Below are 18,732 nucleotides of genomic sequence, written 5' to 3' on the forward strand. Positions count from 1 at the left end.
AAAGCAACAGAGGGTCCTGTGGCACCTTTGAGACTAACTGTTAGTCTCAAAGGTGCCACAGGACCCTCTGTTGCTTTTTACAGATTCAGACTAACACGGCTACCCCTCTGATACTTTCAAAACAGAATTTTTTTTTCACTGTGAACACTGTATTGTACACACAAATAGTACTTTCCTGTAAGAAAATAGAAATTGAGGCCCACAACTGCTTATTATTGTGAGCACAAGCATGTTTGTGTTCAAGATGAATATGTACACAAATTTAGCACAAATTTGTCGCTCTCATCGGAACAAATGGCCCAATTAGTTCAAAGAACATTTCCACTATTACAGTGGGAAAAGAGATTATTTTAAAAAGGAAAAATTATCCGAGAATACTGTGAAAAACTATCAATTTTCCACTTTGTTAATGTAAAAATGAAAATTTCTGCCAGTTTGTGAGAATTCACTAATTTGGTCCAGGGTGATATGTCACCATTTCCTCTAGAGCACATTGTATTCATAGCAAAAGGGACAAAATTCTGTTCTGGCATGAAGTCAGGTCTTCATGCAGTAGTCTCAGGCAAAACATTACTATTATCACTGAAAAATGGCAGTTTCTTTCTCTCGCTCTGTTTCCTTTTCCTTCCCACCTCATCCCCCACTGCCTCTCTAGCTCCTTACACTGTCTTCCATGGGAAACAAAGAAACTATAATATATTTGAGATGAAAGCACAAAATATTTAGCTTTTCATAAAAATAGCAAAAATACTTGAAATGTTAAATAGCAAGTATGAAATGTGCCAACAGATATTTTTCAAATACCATTTTTCAAATTTTACAAATAGGAATAGACTAGGGATAGGGGAAGCAGAGGCTGACTGATAAACCTTGATTGCTGTCCAACGTGCTGAAATTATTCATACAGTAGTAAATGTTTGTGTGTAGAATTTGGCAGGCTTACAATAAATGGAGCCTCATAAAAGAGCAGGAAAAAAACCACAACTACCTCTAAAGTGATAGGAAGCTGCATGTCATATTGGTTGCTTCCACTGAGAAAAAGGTGAATATACCACACTTCTGTGCTTAAACCATTGCATCTGAAAAAGATAATGCATTAGACAGAGACAAATTTTTCAGTGCCAGGCTCAGTGGATTATTCCCACACATCCCATTATTACTAATAGATGTTGCAGTTGTAAGATGCAGTCTACAAAAGTGAAAGATTACTCCAGAGATTTCTTAGAAGAAGTATCCCAGATGAAGTCCATTCAAGGAGGAATTGTAAATTAATTGTAAGAAACACTAAACTGGAAGAGTCTGTTCCCTTAGGCAAAAGGTTTACAGCCTGATTCAACACTGCCTTGCACCTTGTGTCATCAACAACATCTGGGCAAGGTGGTGTTAAATCCAATCAAATCAAATGATGTCATTTACACCAATACAAGTGTGTGTAAAACTCAACACAGGATGCAAGACAGAAAAGAATCAGACCTTGATTTCTACAGTGGAGAGGGTAAAACCCAAGACAACAAAACAAGTGTGTGACTTTTCTTTCCATTTACATACAGTAAGGTGAGTACTAAAATACAATCAATTAACAGTTTACCTTTCAAATTTTTTCGTTACATATATTTTTCTGTAATTCTTAAAATGTTTCTTTTTAGGACTGTTGATTAATCGCAGTTAACTCACGCAATTCACTCAAAAAAATTAATTGTGATTAAAAAAATGCTTCGCAATTAATCACAGTTTTAATCACACTGTTAAACAGTAGAATACCAATTGAAATTTATTAAATATTTTTGAATGTTTTTCTACATTTTACTATTACAACACAGAATACAAAGTGTACAATGCTCAATTTATTATTTTTGATTACAAATATTTGCACTATAAAAATGATAAACAAAAAATAGTTTTTTTCAATTCACCTCTGCAAGTACTGTAGTGCAATCTCTATCGTGAAAGTGAAACTTACAAATGTATTTGAAAAATGTAGAAAACACCCAAAAATATTTAAATAAATGGTATTCTCTGATTAACAGTGCGATTAATCACGATTAAATTTTTTTAAAGCGCTTGACAGCCATACTTCTTTTATTACATTATAATTATCAATGTTTTTAGTGCTGACAGTGTGCTTATTGCTATATAGTACACAAAATTAAGTCAGCTCTTGCCTGAAATATATTACTGTCTATGAGATAGACACACAAGAAGAAGAAGGGACACTCTGGAAGATGCAGAAATGAGGATCATGTAGTATGTTTTATGGGGTTGTGGGCATTTAATAAATATTTATAAATGTACACCTTTGGAGACTCTCAGAAGTGGATATTTAATTAATTGTATGGTTGAAATTAGCCACTTGGTCAGTGCTGAAACTGTTGCCTTTAACCATAACTGGATTTTTGGACTTACTAAACTTGCAGTCGAAGGAGACAGTTGCTTCTTGGCAAGAGCTCCAGATTGAAGACGAATCTCAAAGTGAATCTTAGAACGTAGGGTCCGATGCTGACTAAATGCTGTACTGAGTAGTCAATACAATAAAGAGAAGGCTGTGCCTCGCTTGTTCTAGAAAAAAAAACAACACACAAGCACAGGGAATGGGGCTAGCGGAAAAGGGAGGAAGGATTGACCAGAGTAGAAGCCCCCAGAAATAACCTTACCTGGAAGCCCTTAAAGCCAGTCTAGTCCTTAATCTGAAAAACCTCTTTAACCCCTTTCTCTGGGACATTTTTGTGTTCTAACTGCACTTTTCCACCCTCACAAAATATGAGGTGTACTAGATTTGAGACTGCACTTCAAGAATCCCCTATATACTGTAGTTGGTACATCATTCAACACTGAAGAGATTTTAAAAAGCATATACGTAGTTGCTATATATAATTTCCCATTTCTAGTGGGGAAGTTTCAATGTATGCAATTAAATAATAGAAAAGCCTTAAAAGTAATAATCTTGCTGAAGTCATGAAAAACACCTCACCATTTCTGTAGCAAAGGTGCAAAGCACAAACCTCCCAGTTTGTTCCCAAAGCTGGAGTTATTGTTTCCATAACAAAGCTGTTTATAATGGGGAAGAATTGTGGGTAGCCTGGAGAGTACATCACCAGTCTTCCAATTTCCAGAACGGAACCCAATCAAAACAGCTCCACAGAAGAGCCAGATTTATGCACTAGAACAGTGTTTGGGGCAGACCTCAACTATACCCTTGCCTAGACTTTCAGGCCATAATCAGGCACCTCTCTGAAATGCAAGTTAATGAAAGACCATGGTCCAATATAAACAAACACATATTTATTAGCTAATGAGAGGGAAAAGCTTCCACCATTTATCAGCAAAGCAAATATTTATTGTGCATATTTGGACAAGCAAACTTTTCCTTTTATTGTTCTTCTTATCAGTGACCAATTTATACTGTTATTCCAGCAAAGCACCAAAACTAATCTTAAACTAAGCAGGAAAATACCAATTATTCTTAAAACTATGTAAAAGCTCAGACAAATGTTAAAGTGAAATCTAAATGAAAGTAAATCCAAAGTAAGGCGTTCTTCATACATTTTTAGAATTAGACTGAACAAACCCACTTCAAGTGAGTGCTACTGGGAGTTTCAGAGCTATCAGGAATTATAACTACAGACTTTCTCCATAAGACTTGCAGGCAAACTTTAGAAGTAGCAAGAAATATGCCTCCTCAGATTTTAAGCACGGACTATGAATGTAGAGAAAGAAGGCGGCTAGTGAGATATGGGATCTAAAGCTGCAAATTGTTTATCAGTGAGAAACGCAATTTTCTCTTATTTGGCACACCCCCAATGCATGGTAACTCAAATTGGTGAAATGTGCTGCTATCACCTCCTTTTCATAAGGCGCCTGACTGTCATATTCAGTAGCCACCGGCATTTATGTAGTCTTATCAGGCAAAGCAGCCAGTGAGGAATTGTTATAGATCTACAGGAAGCTAATAAAAGCACAGCAAGCAATCTCCTATTTCCTTCCTGCTAACTGAAGAACTGTTTGCCATTCAAAGGAATATCAAGCAGCAACAAGGAGGAGTCAAAAATGGTTAAAACAGAAGAACTAAGTTTTCTTTTTTCAGTTTCATGAAATTTGACATCCAGGCTCACCATAACTGACCAACACAATACTAATACCAAGATTGCAGGACAAGACTCAGAAGGGTTAAATAAGGATTTACCTTTACAGAGCACCTTAAATCTAGAAGAATCCTAAGTACTTCACAAACTAATTTACACACTATACTTACTTTTACACACTATACTTACTTTAATTACAAGAAGTGACTGTAACTTAGCTACATAAAAATTTGTTCAGGAAATGGAGAATAGCTTATAATTGCAGTTACAGATGGAATTCAATGTAACAATATAATTATTGAAATTGGAACGTTTCCAAGAAAATTGGGCTAACTCCTGAACTCTTGTGAGACGTGCCATAGGACAACAATAGATGTCAGAGATTTGGTTTTAGGTCTTACCCAAAAGATGGCACCTCCGGCAGTACAGTATGCTCTGTACCAGCCTGGAGCATTTGCTCATCACAGACTAAAAAGAAATCACGTTGCCTAGAGTTGCCAATGCCATTTTCTGCAACCCTAGTTAGTATGTTTGAGTACTTTTGCTCTATCCTGTCAGATAAAAATAATTATCTTTGAGTGTGTGTGATTTTGTAACCCTCGACGATCTGGTCTACAAAGATAATAAAACCCCCAATACTTCTGGTAACTAATTTGTATGAGTTAGCAGGCAATAAATGTAGGAAGGCAACAAGGCTGCCAGCATTACACAGATGCCAACACTGGGAACAGAATTTAAGAACTTCAACACAAGTATCTGCCATCTAAGTTGAAGAATAATTTCATTAATTGTCAGTAGTATTAGGGCTTTTGAATCCTTGCCCACATGCTAGAAGGTGACAATCATCAACAATTTAGCAGGCCTGATTCCATCCAGCAGAGAGGACGACCATGGTACTCTTCTATTACCTCATTTTTATTAGTACCCGATTAATTGCATCCACAATTTTCAATAATCTAATTTAGGCATATCAGCAGCTGCTCCGATTTTTCCCCTTAAGTAATCATTAAAATAGCGGTTACACTTAATTACATAAGTAAGTAAAACCATGTACCTCTTCATCTTAACAATTACATTTACATATAATTTATTCTAATTTTGCAACTGAGACAATATATATATATATATATATTTGTGATTTTTACCTTTAGTTCCAAGTACCAAATAGTTCGGTATGTAGTTCCCAATTAACAGTGAAAATACTGTACAGATGCACAGGACCACATCATTTTCTTTAGTATGCAGCTACATATATGCTACTTACCAAATATTATCATTGTATTTTTTAAAAGGAATCTTCATTTTTATTTGAGTAATTGTAGTTTATGTAAACTGAATCCAACTGATGTCCAGCAAGAACATTCAGCTACTAGCATCCTCTTCACAAAGCATGTCAATAACTTCTAAGCTATTTGTGAGCTTTAAGGTAAATGTTAGCAGTTACTCCAGGTTGGCATTTGCAATCACCATTAGATGTCAGCTTGATTTCTCACTTGAACAGAAGAGATCGGTTTAGAAAAATAGCATATGCTCTTTACACTAAACTGATGCAATTAGAACGCAATTTTCTTTTAAAATACAGATCATAGAATATCAGGGTTGGAAGGGACCTCAGGAGGTCATCTAGTCCCACCCCCTGCTCAAAGCAGGCCAATCCCCAACTAAATCATCCCAGCCAGGGCTTTGTCAAGCCTGACCTTAAAAACCTCTAAGGAAGGAGATTCCACCACCTCCCTAGGTAATCCATTCCAGTGTTTCACCACCCTCCTAGTGAAAAAGTTTTTCCTAATATCCAACCTAAACCTCCCCCACTGCAACTTGAGACCATTACTCCTTGTTCTGTCACCTGGTACCACTGAGAACAGTTTAGATCCATCCTTTTTGGAATCCCCTTTCAGGTTGTTGAAAGCAGCTATCAAATCCCCCCTCATTCTTCTCTTCTGCAGACTAAATAATCCCAGTTCCCTCAGCCTCTCCTCATAAGTCATGTGCTCCAGCCCCTAATCATTTTTGTTGCCCTCCGCTGGACTTTTTCCAATTTTTCCACATCCTTCTTATAGTGTGGGGCCCAAAACTGGGCACAGTATTCCAGATGAGGCCTCACCAATGCCTAATAGAGGGGAATGATCATGTCCCTCGAATGCTGGCAATGCCCCTACTTGTACAGCCCAAAATACCGTTAGTCTTCTTGGCAACAAGGGCACACTGTTGACTAATATCCAGCTTCTCATCCACTATAAACCGTAGATCCTTTTCTGTAGAACTGCTGCTTACCCACTCAGTCCCTAGTCTGTAGCAGTACATGGGATTCTTCCATCCTAAGTGCAGAACTCTGCACTTGTCCTTGTTGAAACTCATCAGATATAGACTTAATAAAAAACATAACATGTTCAAATTCAAATATCATACTGTCTCAGGCTCCCTGTTGGCCAAATTCTGCCTCTGATAATGTGCCAAGGCTAAAAAGCTGCAGTTCTGTCACCATTCTTATGTATATGAGATTATATGGTATGGGAGAGGGGAGAGATGCATTGATGGGACACAAATAGAGATTCAGCATCCTTTCTGCACCACAGAATAATGTGCTGGTATATTCCATGATAAACCATGGAAGAGAGATGGCACTTACACAGATTGATGCACATGTTCCTACAGTCCATGGGTTGTAATCACACATGCAAAGCAGCTATACTGGTGTTCCATACCCTGTTGTCAAATTGGTGAGGAGGAAGGGAAGTTTCTTCTTCCCCCACCACCAACCTCTGTACAGGAATTCTGTGCAAAGCTTTGTCCAGGGGACTAGTTTTTGTCCTGTAGCTCTGCCTGGGTAGCATAGTCGACAGGAATATTAATTTGTAGTAGTCTTAAGTATAAAATTAACATTTACCAGTAAGCTACCAATGGTATTTCTCCTTTGCAAAGAAAGGAAAATAACCATGGAAACTCTAATGATGTGGTATTGTCACAGGCCCAAGAACTCCTTCCCTCAGGAGGTCCCATGGGAAGGCAAATCAGCATTGTATCAGAGAGTCTTGTGGCACCTTTAAGACTAACAGATGTATTGGAGCATGAGCTTTTGTGGGTGAATGCCCACTTCGTCAGATGCATGCGACGAAGTGGGCATTGACCCACGAAAGCTTATGCTCCAATACATCTGTTAGTCTTAAAAGTGCCACAGGACTCTCTGTTGCTTTTTACAGATCCAGACTAACACGGCTACCCCTCTGATACTTGACAGTTTTGTATGTTGCTAACGCAGTTGTAAGTATCCCATGCCAGGGAAAGAATTTAGTTTGGTTGTGGTTACCATTTTCTCTAGTTATATCATGCTACTTATCATTATCCTCTATAATCACAATTCATACATTCACCCAATAAACAAAAAGGGCGAGAGTTTGTTTCCCACAGTGGCAGCAGTAGCTTATTCTTCTCCGTAAGCTCTAGATTGGTGTTATATATTGTGTCAGATAAGCTTCATTTAGTTGCTTTGGCTAAATTACTCTAACACATACAAATTACATTTTCAAGCTCATTTTTCCTGCCTGGGGGCAAACCATGCCTACACACAATCAGGCATAGATGGAGACTCCTTTAGGTACCCATAAGCATAGGCCCTTGGTTATTCAAAAGAATTTATCATAAGGGAATGTAAGCATCTCTTGCTCATCTACTCTGGATTTTTGGAGACACATCCATAGCACTTCTTTAGCCTGTCATCACAGGAAAGGAAATCCAACAGCTCTCAGGCACAGCTGCACAAAATACTGTCATTATGAGGTCTATTCTGCCAACCTCAACTCATTGATGCCTAGATTTTCAAAAGTTTTGACAAGTTTATGGTGCTCAACTTCAGACAGTGGGGCCCTGATTTTTAGGACTGTTGAGTCACAGCTTCAATTGATTTGAACAATTCAGTTTGGACAAACACACACTGTGGCTAAAACATAAGTGGACTCCTTTGAAAATGTCCTTTCGTGTTTTCCCATTTGCATGTGGGATGCTGAACATACAAGTTAGGCATACCTAGGAGTTTTTGTTTACTTGGAGTTTTTTGTTTGTTTGTTTGTTTTAGAAATAAGTGCACAGAAATTTCACATTATGTATATAAACCAGAAATCTAATATAATTATAGGTCTCTCAGAGCCTAAAATATGTAGTAGCAAATTCATGTCTTGCAATTTCCCTGAAGTCAATGGAATTACATCCAGAAAGAATTTGGCTTATTCTCACACACAGGCATAAGGCAAAATATTTATTTGCATTGTAGCTTTTCAGAAAAATGTTCATTGAGAAAAATCAATGTAACAATGGAATATTAAAAAATAACCAAAAATCCACTCACAAGTTTTAGAATGGCTGCCTACAACCACCAATTCATTCCTCGTTATTTGCAAGTACCCTTTTTTAGACAGCATTGGTGGAGGAATAGATTGAGAAGAAGAACATGTAAAACTCGCTCAACTAAACTTTTTGGGCCAGAGCCCGTCCTGCATTTCTGAATGCAAAACTGCCCTAAAGCTAGTGGAAGATTCTCCTTGCCTTGAGGAAATGTAGTGGACAGCTATTGTAGTAGCTCCAGTAACACCCACCTCTCCATGCCACAAGCGCATGGAATTGGCCATGGAAAAGACGGTGTGACTTTGGCACCCCCATTCCCTGAAAATCCCTGGCTGTCAGAATAGTCCCTTGGGGAGCCTTCAGGCTACTATAAATTGCTTCTTGGAACAATACCAGTGCCCCGTGGCCTCAGGATTGGGATGGTAGTGCAAAACTGGCCCAAAACCACTTTTGTCCTCCACTTTTCCCCTGAACTGTGCAGTGTGCACAAAGAACGGACCTGGCTCTTTATTATTACATTTTATGTAGAACCCTACTGTTAACCATGACTTCAACAAAACACAGTGAGACAAGCTGACCAGAAAATGTGTTATGTGGCTAAAAAAAAAGTTGAGCATCTTTGAATAGCACCCACACTTTTACTCCCACAAAGAAATTACACATCACGCTCTCAAGAGGCAGGCCACTTTGTAAACATATCCTCATATGTGTATACTGTGTTGGTGCTCCCAATACTGCTAGAATATTCATGTGGTTGAGGGCTCTAAGTAACCCTACACTTACTGATATTATTGATAATGTCTCAGTACCAGCCAACCACCGGTCTTAAAAGTGAAAAATCCTTTACTGAAATAAAACATTCGGGGGAAGTGCTCCCAGGAGAGATTAGAAACATGCAGCAGTGCCAGCAGTGGTGGGTCTTGGAACTTTGCATAGTTCTGAGGTCCTTCTTTTGGCTCAACCAATATACACCTGCCCTTCACACTACTACACACTGTGAGGTTAGTAACACTTGTTCTCTCACTGCAGCCAGCCACGTGAATAGACAGGAACGGAAAGGTTACTCCATAATCTCTAATCAGCAATTGGGGAACCCAAGGGAGTTCCCTACCAACCACTTGTTAGAGGACACACACCTTTTATGCCCACATAGTAGCCAGGGATTATGGAGCATCTTTCGGACCCTACTCAGGGAATAAGAAGGCACATTTCCCTGTTCTACTAAACTAGCTTTCGGGTTCTACTACCCAAGAAGATCTTTGAAAGCCACTGTCCTCTAGCCATTAGAAAGACACTTTCCCTTCAAATAAAAAACACAACCTGCTGGTGGAAAAGGAGGGGAAGCAGCTACTCAGAGGCCCCTAAAGACTCAGGGGAAGGATAGAGGGTATTAATATACCTCATGAGCCTAGCAGAAGGGGAAGGCTGCTGCTGGAGACAAAAATAAGATGTGGAATGGGATCGGATGGAGGAAGATTTCTAGGTGAGAGTGGGAGAGAACAGAGGATAGAGAGAGAGAACAGCTAGGAGGACAAAGGACTGTTTCTGTGAACCCAAACATTAGCCCACTTCGGCACAATGCTGGTGAACCTCAGGTACCCACAAACACAGAAGAATCCAAACCAAGCATACATTTAAGATATGCTTAAGGTTTTAGCTGAACAGTTTCAATTGCCCTGTTCAAGGGCCTTCAGCTCTGGAAAAACATCCCTACCACTTGATCTACAGGAGAATCTCCATTAGTTGTTAGTAGTATTAGGCCTTTTATCCTGCGTAAATTGCGGCTCCGGACAGAGGGAAGACCATATAGTTGAGCAGATCAGACATGCTGTCCAGCAGAGGGCAGTTCTGAATATGCATTTTAACCAATTCTCTGCAACAGAGACAATTTTTTTTTAAGTAAAAACTAATTAAACTTTCATGAACCTAAGAAATTCTGCAAACTAGTTTACTCTTCCAACTACACATCTGTATAAAAAAACCCGCAAACGTTTGTACTCAGAGGTATCTGATTCTTTCCAAAATGATTTGATTCAGCCCTTCACAGGACAAAAATCACCCACAGTGGAGCACAAGACAATTCTACTGATTCTAATGAACTCTGTGTGGATGTTAAACAAATGTGTTACTCTGTCAAAAATAATTTAAATCAAAAATTAGAGAAAGCCATTTTATTCTAGGTATCATTTTACATTTTAGATTTCCATATTTGCAATCTTAATTTGAACACTTTCCACTTCACTCTTTATCACTATTCTGGAAAAAAAATAAAGTTTGTTCCAAGTGCACAAAACTCTAGGCATTATCAAGTTTGATAAACACTGATTAGCACAGTGCATTTGGAAAAAAGATACTTTTTTTCACTTCTAGGAAAGGACATTGTCAAGGGTATTCTTCGCTGAAATTTAAAAATCAGAAAACAATGACTGCTACATTTGTCTTAAGCCAATTACCGGACCAAAAGTTTCTCAGTCTAAAATCAGTCAACAAATCAACCAGTATTTTCCACCATCATACAACAATCCTAGAAACATCAGCATCTGTTAGTCTCTAAAATTATTTCTTGAAAACAAGTCATACAAATGATTAAAAAGGGGGGTTGTAAACACCACTTCCCTTTGGAAATTCAGTGAACTTTATTACTTTTCTCCCAGTTCATAATTAAAATATTCTCATGTGTTTTCTCCACAGCCACACTTGTTTTCCAGATAGAAAGATTAACATCCAGAACAGAAAAAAAATGTTTGTTAATGATTAACTGGGAATATATACCAAGCAAAAATTGCTTAAAGGGGTGGGGCAGCTTTAGCTGCTACAGTATTTATTTCTGATATCATCTCTGCCTTGCTTTGTTTTGTATGGTGTCACCTACTACTGATAGGTATTTTAAACTAGAATCTCTGCTGCCTACCCACAAAACACTTTTCAAAACTTAGAAACAATTGTGTAGATTTTTACATTTTATGTGCATCTTTTTCATTATATTTTGATCCAAGATGTTCTCTTAAATAGGCGAAACCTGATTATTAATACTGGTGGAATAATATGTATTGCTTTTCAATAATCTTTTTCATGAAAGGCAGGGGACAATGGATGAAAAACAAAACAAACTGATGCATTTTAAATGAAAATGTAGACTAATTTGTAGGCTATAGAACTTGTGCCTATATTTAATACAAGGAGTACATGCATATTAGTGAAACAGACTTTAGCATTAACACAATGAATATGTTTTCCCTTAAAGAGGAATCTTTCTAAGCTATTCTTTTCCCCCAAAAAAACTAGGAACAAAAAACTATAATGTTCAAACTGCCTTGACATCTGAAAATCTGCAAGTATACGGAATCATATCCATTGTCTTTCAATGCTAGTGGGCTATAAAGCTCATAAAAGAATTAAACATTGAAATATTTAAATGAAACGTAACAAAAAGCATGCCACTGACACTGCAATTCGCAACCTCCTCTTTCAGCAATAACCCTAAATATTTATAATCCCCCCCATAATTCAGAGATGCATTTTAGTATATTATTATTAGTTTTATAGGAATTCAGTTCCAGTCTGCTAAAGCATGCTGTGATCCTGTCAGCGCTGGTCCAAAGCTACAGCACAGTACATCCTGTTGAGCAGACAGAAATGCTAGCTACTGTGGATTGGCTTTTCCTATTGTATCAAATCAAAACCTTCCTCTTACCTCGACTTCCTTGCTCTTCTCTTTGTTTCTGCCCATTGAACTTCTCCCATTGCTGGCGGTCTCCCGCGCTGGGACTACAGAAATCTGTTGGAGGGGCATTTTGACAGTGCTGCAGGTTGCCAATACCTGATTGGATGCCTTATATCTTCACTCCCCCAGAGTAGCCCACCTGTATAATTGTTCATATCCTGGCTTTGGCAAGCTCAGTTTCTAAATAAAAAGGGGAAAATATTATTTGAGACACTGTAGCACAAGCCAGAGTCTTCCATCAAAAAAGTAAAGCAAACCACATTTGGGAAAGAAAAAAAATCTGCACAACGTAATGATCCAGAGAGTTTTGCATTCTCAGACAGACGAGTTACTGCAAGTAATAACTACTCTGCCTTGTCACTGGAGCACCCCTTTCTCCCCCCAGAGCATTGTGGGAGACAATTCAATTTCTATGCTACCTAATAACTGTCATGGAAACCAAGGAAACCTAGGTCTCACAGGCCCTTATTAGCAACTGCTTCCCTTTAATGCCACAGACTCCCACATTTGCAGCGGCTGCCACTTCTGCTTTTGTTTCCTGGCTGATTCCACAGGAGTCCACTAAGCACCCAGAAACACTGCATCTAGCTGACTAGGTAAATAAGCATAAGTCGAAAGGCTTAGTGTCCTATTTTGGAGCCAAATCTCCCCCTTGAAAAGCACGGATATCTTGCTGTGTCCTTCATGCGGCCACAATAATCTGCTTAGGTCAAAGGATGTGCCTTGAAGTGAAGAGCAGCAGTGAGCGAATGAGGTGTAAAAAAGGAAGACAAGACCGGGAGCAATTGCAAATGTGCCTTTCAGTGGTTGGTGGTAAGAAGTTAACCCTTTCCCATACCTTTCTTTCTCTGAGACAGCACCAGAAGCAAGCTCAGCAGGATAAGTCACAGGCACAGAGCAGAGCATACATGGCAGTTTTACACTTACACATGCATTCTGAAAGCTAATTTGCATGAATTTATTACACCCAATAGCTGCTGCTCCTCTCAGGTTCCAGAAATAAAACCAAGGAAACAATTTCTTCTCCCCACTTTAAACTACAAAACAATAGAAGCAGTCCTCAAGTGTCATATTACACAAAAGGGTATGGAAAGCAAAGCTGTTTTAGAAATGTCTCCCGCTTAAGAGTCCTTTGTTTGATATATCTATTTCTAAAAACATTTTTTTAAACTTTTTAAGATATAAGAAACAACTAGCCTAGAACAGAGCAAATCATATTCTAAGCAGTGCTTCGATAACATAGTTATGGGTGCAATAGAGAAAAATATAGACAGATCAAGCACGAAAGTCTTTTATGGGCAACTTACACATTAAGTAATATGTGAACAGGCTGTACCACGTGTGTTTAAATATATCCTGAAACAGGTAGCTGAGTTTTTACTTATATCAATAAGGCGGCTTATGTATATATATATTGGATCACATTATTTATAATTTTGTGAAGAGATTCTCTTAACACCTTTTTCTTTACTGTGTCAACTACTCTCTCTCACTTTAATGGATTAAAATAGCCTAGTGGAAAGTACCCAAAAATAAAAGTTAAGGTCTGGTTCACCATTGCATTACTCCAGTTGTGCACCAGTGATTTCAATGGAGTTACACTTGCATTAAACTGGAATAACGTGAAGGTGAATGGATCTTTTAGCAGTCCTATTGGAAAGCATGTATATGTGTTACACCCTTTCTGTGGAAGCTGCACAAAATATAACGATATGCAGGGGAGACATATTTACACTAAATACAAATGAAATTATTTGCACTTCCATATTTCTTTTAAACTTTTGATTCCTTTATTGGATTTTCCACCTATTTACATCCAATTCACAAATTTTACATTTTAAAATTAGTTTGAAAAACTTAGACCTCGAAACACCTACAACATCAAAGGGGGATCTTTTCTGAACTTGGAATATAAACTAGAAAAATACTGGGATTTAAGCAAAGCACAACTAGAAACAGTTTATGAAAACAGTTCTATATATGGATCAAGTACTTTAATGGCATTTCAAGACAAATAATACTGTATACCATATTGTTGAGCTTAGTTTATTCATAGTAAGTAATATTGTTGTCTAAGGTTAACAAATCCTTATTAACTTGTCAAAAGTTTTAAGTCTCTAGACAAACTATCTTCCTGCTCTTAAAATCTATAGGATTAGGAAGCCCTGAATCTAGGTCTGCTTTGTCATGATAGTCATCCACCTCTTTCTTAATGCAACAGCAGAACTTTATTATTTGTGTTAGAGACCTGAAAGTGAATTTTCCAGAAAAGAGCAGAGTCCACATCTGCTTCAAGTAAAAAAAAAAAAAATAAAAAAATGCTAACTTCGCTTTTGATGCAATACCACTCTAATTCTTCATTTTAAAGAATCTGTATTGAGATTCAAATCAGAGATTTCTAGGTTATCCAGTAATCCATTTAAGCCCATCCAGATCTCTCAGTTAACCAGAAAAAGAGCTTACAGGGTATGACAAGCAGTTCTTGGTAAGCTTGACTTCTCCCCCCCACCTCACCGCAACCCATTTAGTTTATGAAGCCCCAGTTTATTCTAAAACAGAAAGTCAGATCTAAATCGAGGCAGATGCCTTTTATAGGCAGAGGTTAGTTGCTGTACTTCAACTAAACTACATCCCATCCTCCTCTTTTTCCTGAAATGTCAATGATAGATTTTAGGATGGAATATTTTACCCTTTCAGTGGCTGCCCCATTAATAAGAGGAAGCCTATTGTGACTTCTTTGCCATGTGTATTGTTGTGGGGTATAGAGCTAATGTTCTACCTCAAATCACAATCCTTTGGTCCAACTTTGCTTTCTCATTATGTACAGTATTTGTTCATAAATTTGAAAATGTAATATTTTAAAATGTAATAAATATTTATTTCTAAGAACACCACATGATCTCTGAACAGCAATATCCTATCTAAACACTTCTTGGAAAGATAATATTGATTTGCATTTATAGCATATTTTAGCCAGAGTGACTCTTGGCTTTCTGAAGTGATTTACAGACTTACAGATACACCCAAGAATCACTTCACATCTCACTGAAATGTAGTTTCATCTGGGGTCAGACACTACACAAGAGGAGTGCAGGATAGGAAGTGCAACTACAAGGGAAATATTAGGTAGATGGTATGTAAACTGTGCGCCAGATTTGGAAACCCTTCCCCATCCTGAATAGACCCTTATGCCATGAACAGGCCCACTGAAATAATTGAGAGACTTAGGGCGGCCAGATGTCTGGTTTTCTACCGGAAAGTCTGGTCGAAAGGGGACCTGAGGGTGTCCACTCAGATCAACTGACCTGACGCCCGAAGTCCAGTTACTGCAGGTGGGGGAGGCACAGAGTCATCACCCGGGCCAGCCCCTATGCATCCAGGGCTGCCTCCTACTTCTATTGGGCAGCTGCAGCTCCCAGCCCCAGCTCTCCAGGTAAATCCCTCCCAACTCACACAGGGAGGGGGAAAAAAGCAGTGAGCGACAGAGAGAGGGAGGAAAGAGGAGCAAACGGGGTGGAGCCTCAGGGTGGGAAGCAGCAGGGCAGGAGCGGGGCCTCGGGGAAAGAGGTGGGTCAGGGATGAGGCCTGGGGTAAGGGGCAGGGCAGGGGCGGGTCCTCAGGGGAAGGGGAGCTTCCAGCACTCTGCTGGAGTGTCCGGTTGTTAAATATTACAAAGTTGGCAACCCTATTGAGACTACTTATAGAAAAAGATGTTAGGATCATCAGCATCTATTCCTTAGTTTCCCACATTGGAACTAGGCTAGAAGGTTGGAATTAACAACACTGCTTTTACAAAAAAATCAAACCACCATTTTATGCCATATGTCCAGCATGTCTGGCTGTCTAGTAACCATAACCAGACTCAAAGGGCCATGCTAGTGCAATAGGAGTGTAGCTTCCAAAGAAAGTGTGGTTATAGGAGAGGGGCATGACTAGGATGCTCTTGCACAGCTCCATCTCCTGCTGTGGTTGCAGCTTCTTGAAACCTTCAGTAGCTGCTTTGACCAGCCTTGCACTCGGTAGTCACAGGAGCAGGTAAATGCAAAGGGGAAGTTTAAGCCACTTTTTGCAATTCCTCCTTCAACTTGTTCTATGCCCAGTTCAGATGGACCAAGGTATCTGTTTTAGAACTTCCATTTGTCCAATGCTCTCAACAGTATGCTAGGGTATGTACTTGTTAAACTGAGCAGTCATCATTGGACCAAAACCTTGAACACAAAGGAAACGATAAATCACAAGAAATCAGGCCTCAATCCTGGCTCCCTAGAAACCAGCACTGTTCACTATTCAGAGGGTCTGCTTCGTTCTTCCACATACTGAGCCTTGGTAGATGAATGCCAAGTCAGGGCTTATGGAGAAGGAGTGTGCGTCATATGATTAAGGTTGGATGTGATGGATGCTCCTATGGCCACTACTTACACTCCCACGCTTGGATCAACCACACTCTTAGTACATGTAATCTGCATGGGCAATGTTAATTTACACCTGGTTGGAGAGCACAAAAGAGGGAGCTAGGGTATGACTATACTACCCGCTCGATCGGCAGGCAGCGATCGATCCAGCGGGGGTTGATTTATCGCATCTAGTCTAGACGTAATAAATTGACACACACACCCCCCCCGAGCACTCTCCCATTGACTCCTGTACTCCACCGCCGCAAAAGGCGCAGGCACAGTCGACGGGAGCGGCAGCAGTTGACTCACTGCAGTGAAGACACTGCAGTGAGTAGGTCTAAGTACGTCAACTTCAGCTACATTATTCACGTAGCTGGAGATGCGTAACTTAGATCGATCCCCCACTCCTAGAGTAGACCAGGCCATAGAATTCTAATTATGTTCTCTCACTGGTTCTACGTTATACTGTAAAAACATGATTTTCTTCTCATACTCCTTTACATCAAGAATAACTTTGGTGAAATAAGAGGAAAATTAGGCCTATTATCTTGCAGGGTGACATTGTGATACTAAATAATATCAATGAGAAGTTACAAAATCTAAACTAATACCCTTTTAAAATTAGTTAAAACACAATTTGCAAGGAAACATTACAAATATTGCTTTCCTGGAAGGTTCTTTTCATGCTCTATTTTATTGCTATTTATTCAAATGGCACACATTTGCACATAATAGAAAGATTTCAGAACAAAAAAAATTATAGTAGTGGTAAGTAAAACAATTTGATTTTTCTCTGCTTCCTTTCATTTTTGGGCAGTAAAAGCTAGGGACGATGTAGTGGATTTACAGATTTGGGGCTAGATGCTCAGGTGATGAAAATATGCACAGCTCTGATGAAGTCACTGTTGCTACACTGATTTACATCACATAAGGATCTGGCCCTTTCTTTTAACAGTAGTTACATTAATTTATTCTCAGTAAAATTATCTTTGGGCAGAGGAGGCTGCAGAATGGCCTACACAACACAGAAGCCATATAGCATTTGTGCTAAAAGTAGCATACCAGTACAGCTGCCACATATGAGGACCTAGACCAGGGGTCGGCAACCTTTCAGAAGTGGTGTGCGGAGTCTCCATTTATTCACTTTAATTTAAGGTTTTGCGTGCCAGTAATACATTTTAATGTTTTTAGAAAGTCTCTTTCTATAAGTCTATAATATATAACTAAACTATTGTTGTATGTAAAGTAAATAAGGTTTTTAACATGTTTAAGAAGCTTCATTTAAAATTAAATTAAAATCCAGAGTCCCCCGGACCAGTGGCCAGGACCCAGTGGGCAGTGTGCGTGCCACTGAAAATCAGTTCGCATGCCGCCTTTGGCACACGTGCCATAGGTTGCCTAACCCTGACCTAGACAATTACTGTGTCCCAAGGACATGGACTCTGCACTATATCTGAAAATTTTTCCAGTAAGGGAACACTGCTGATGAGGCAAGAGTGTCACATGAAAAGGCTGTAGTCTTATGGCCTGTATTCCTGAGTTGGGAGAAATGAGTTTCATCTCCCCAAAAACTGCACAGCAGGGCTACATAAATTCTGGCTTCTTTTTTTTTTAAGGCAAACTTCACAGATGCTGGAAGAAGTCAGTTTAGACTCTGTCAGCACTTTTCTTTATTAACTACCTAAAACTTCTGTAATAAACTTAGTAACACATCTCTACAAGAGTTGGATAAATGTAGCTCAGATGATGTTTCCAGGGTTTGACTGGAAAACCTGCTGCCAAAATTTTATAGCAAACACCATATGCATTTTGTTCCAGGGAATCTTTGGTTGCTCCATAAATACCCAGGGTCTACTTGCAAAATAGAAGAGCTATGCACAAGTAGCAAAACTCTCTCATTTTGTGCTCTACTATTTTCTCTCTCTTAAATGCTGTTTTTCTATGTGACTTTGGCAACATAGCCTTTTTTCACATGGAAAAAATGTAGTGAAGTCCAAAATTTCACATGAAAGTGCTATACCAACTAGTTTGGGCTTTTTTTGTGCATGGAGGGGAGAGGGAGGTTAGTTAGTTAAGTAGAGAGAGACTTTGAACTTTTATTAAAAACATTGCTCTCTCTTCCTTTTTCCCTACTCCCTACAACTAAGGTATTGATTAAATCACAGCAGTACTTCTTTTATAACATCTACAAATCTAT

At 38.9% G+C, this 18,732-nt stretch overlaps 1 protein-coding gene across 2 annotated transcripts in view; it reads right to left on the minus strand.

The window, feature by feature from the left end:
* Positions 1-12,189, minus strand: part of MARCHF1 (membrane associated ring-CH-type finger 1) — a 256,595-nt gene extending 244,406 nt beyond the window's left edge. For both annotated transcript variants that reach the window (XR_004645753.1, XM_034770656.1), the window contains exon 1: positions 12,112-12,189. The gene's annotated coding sequence lies outside the window, so the exon portion shown is untranslated. The remainder of the gene's footprint in view (positions 1-12,111) is intronic.
* Positions 12,190-18,732: the final 6,543 nt, after the last annotated feature.

The sequence above is a fragment of the Trachemys scripta genome, chromosome 5, assembly GCF_013100865.1.
Source record: "Trachemys scripta elegans isolate TJP31775 chromosome 5, CAS_Tse_1.0, whole genome shotgun sequence".
Taxonomy (NCBI): domain Eukaryota; kingdom Metazoa; phylum Chordata; order Testudines; family Emydidae; genus Trachemys; species Trachemys scripta.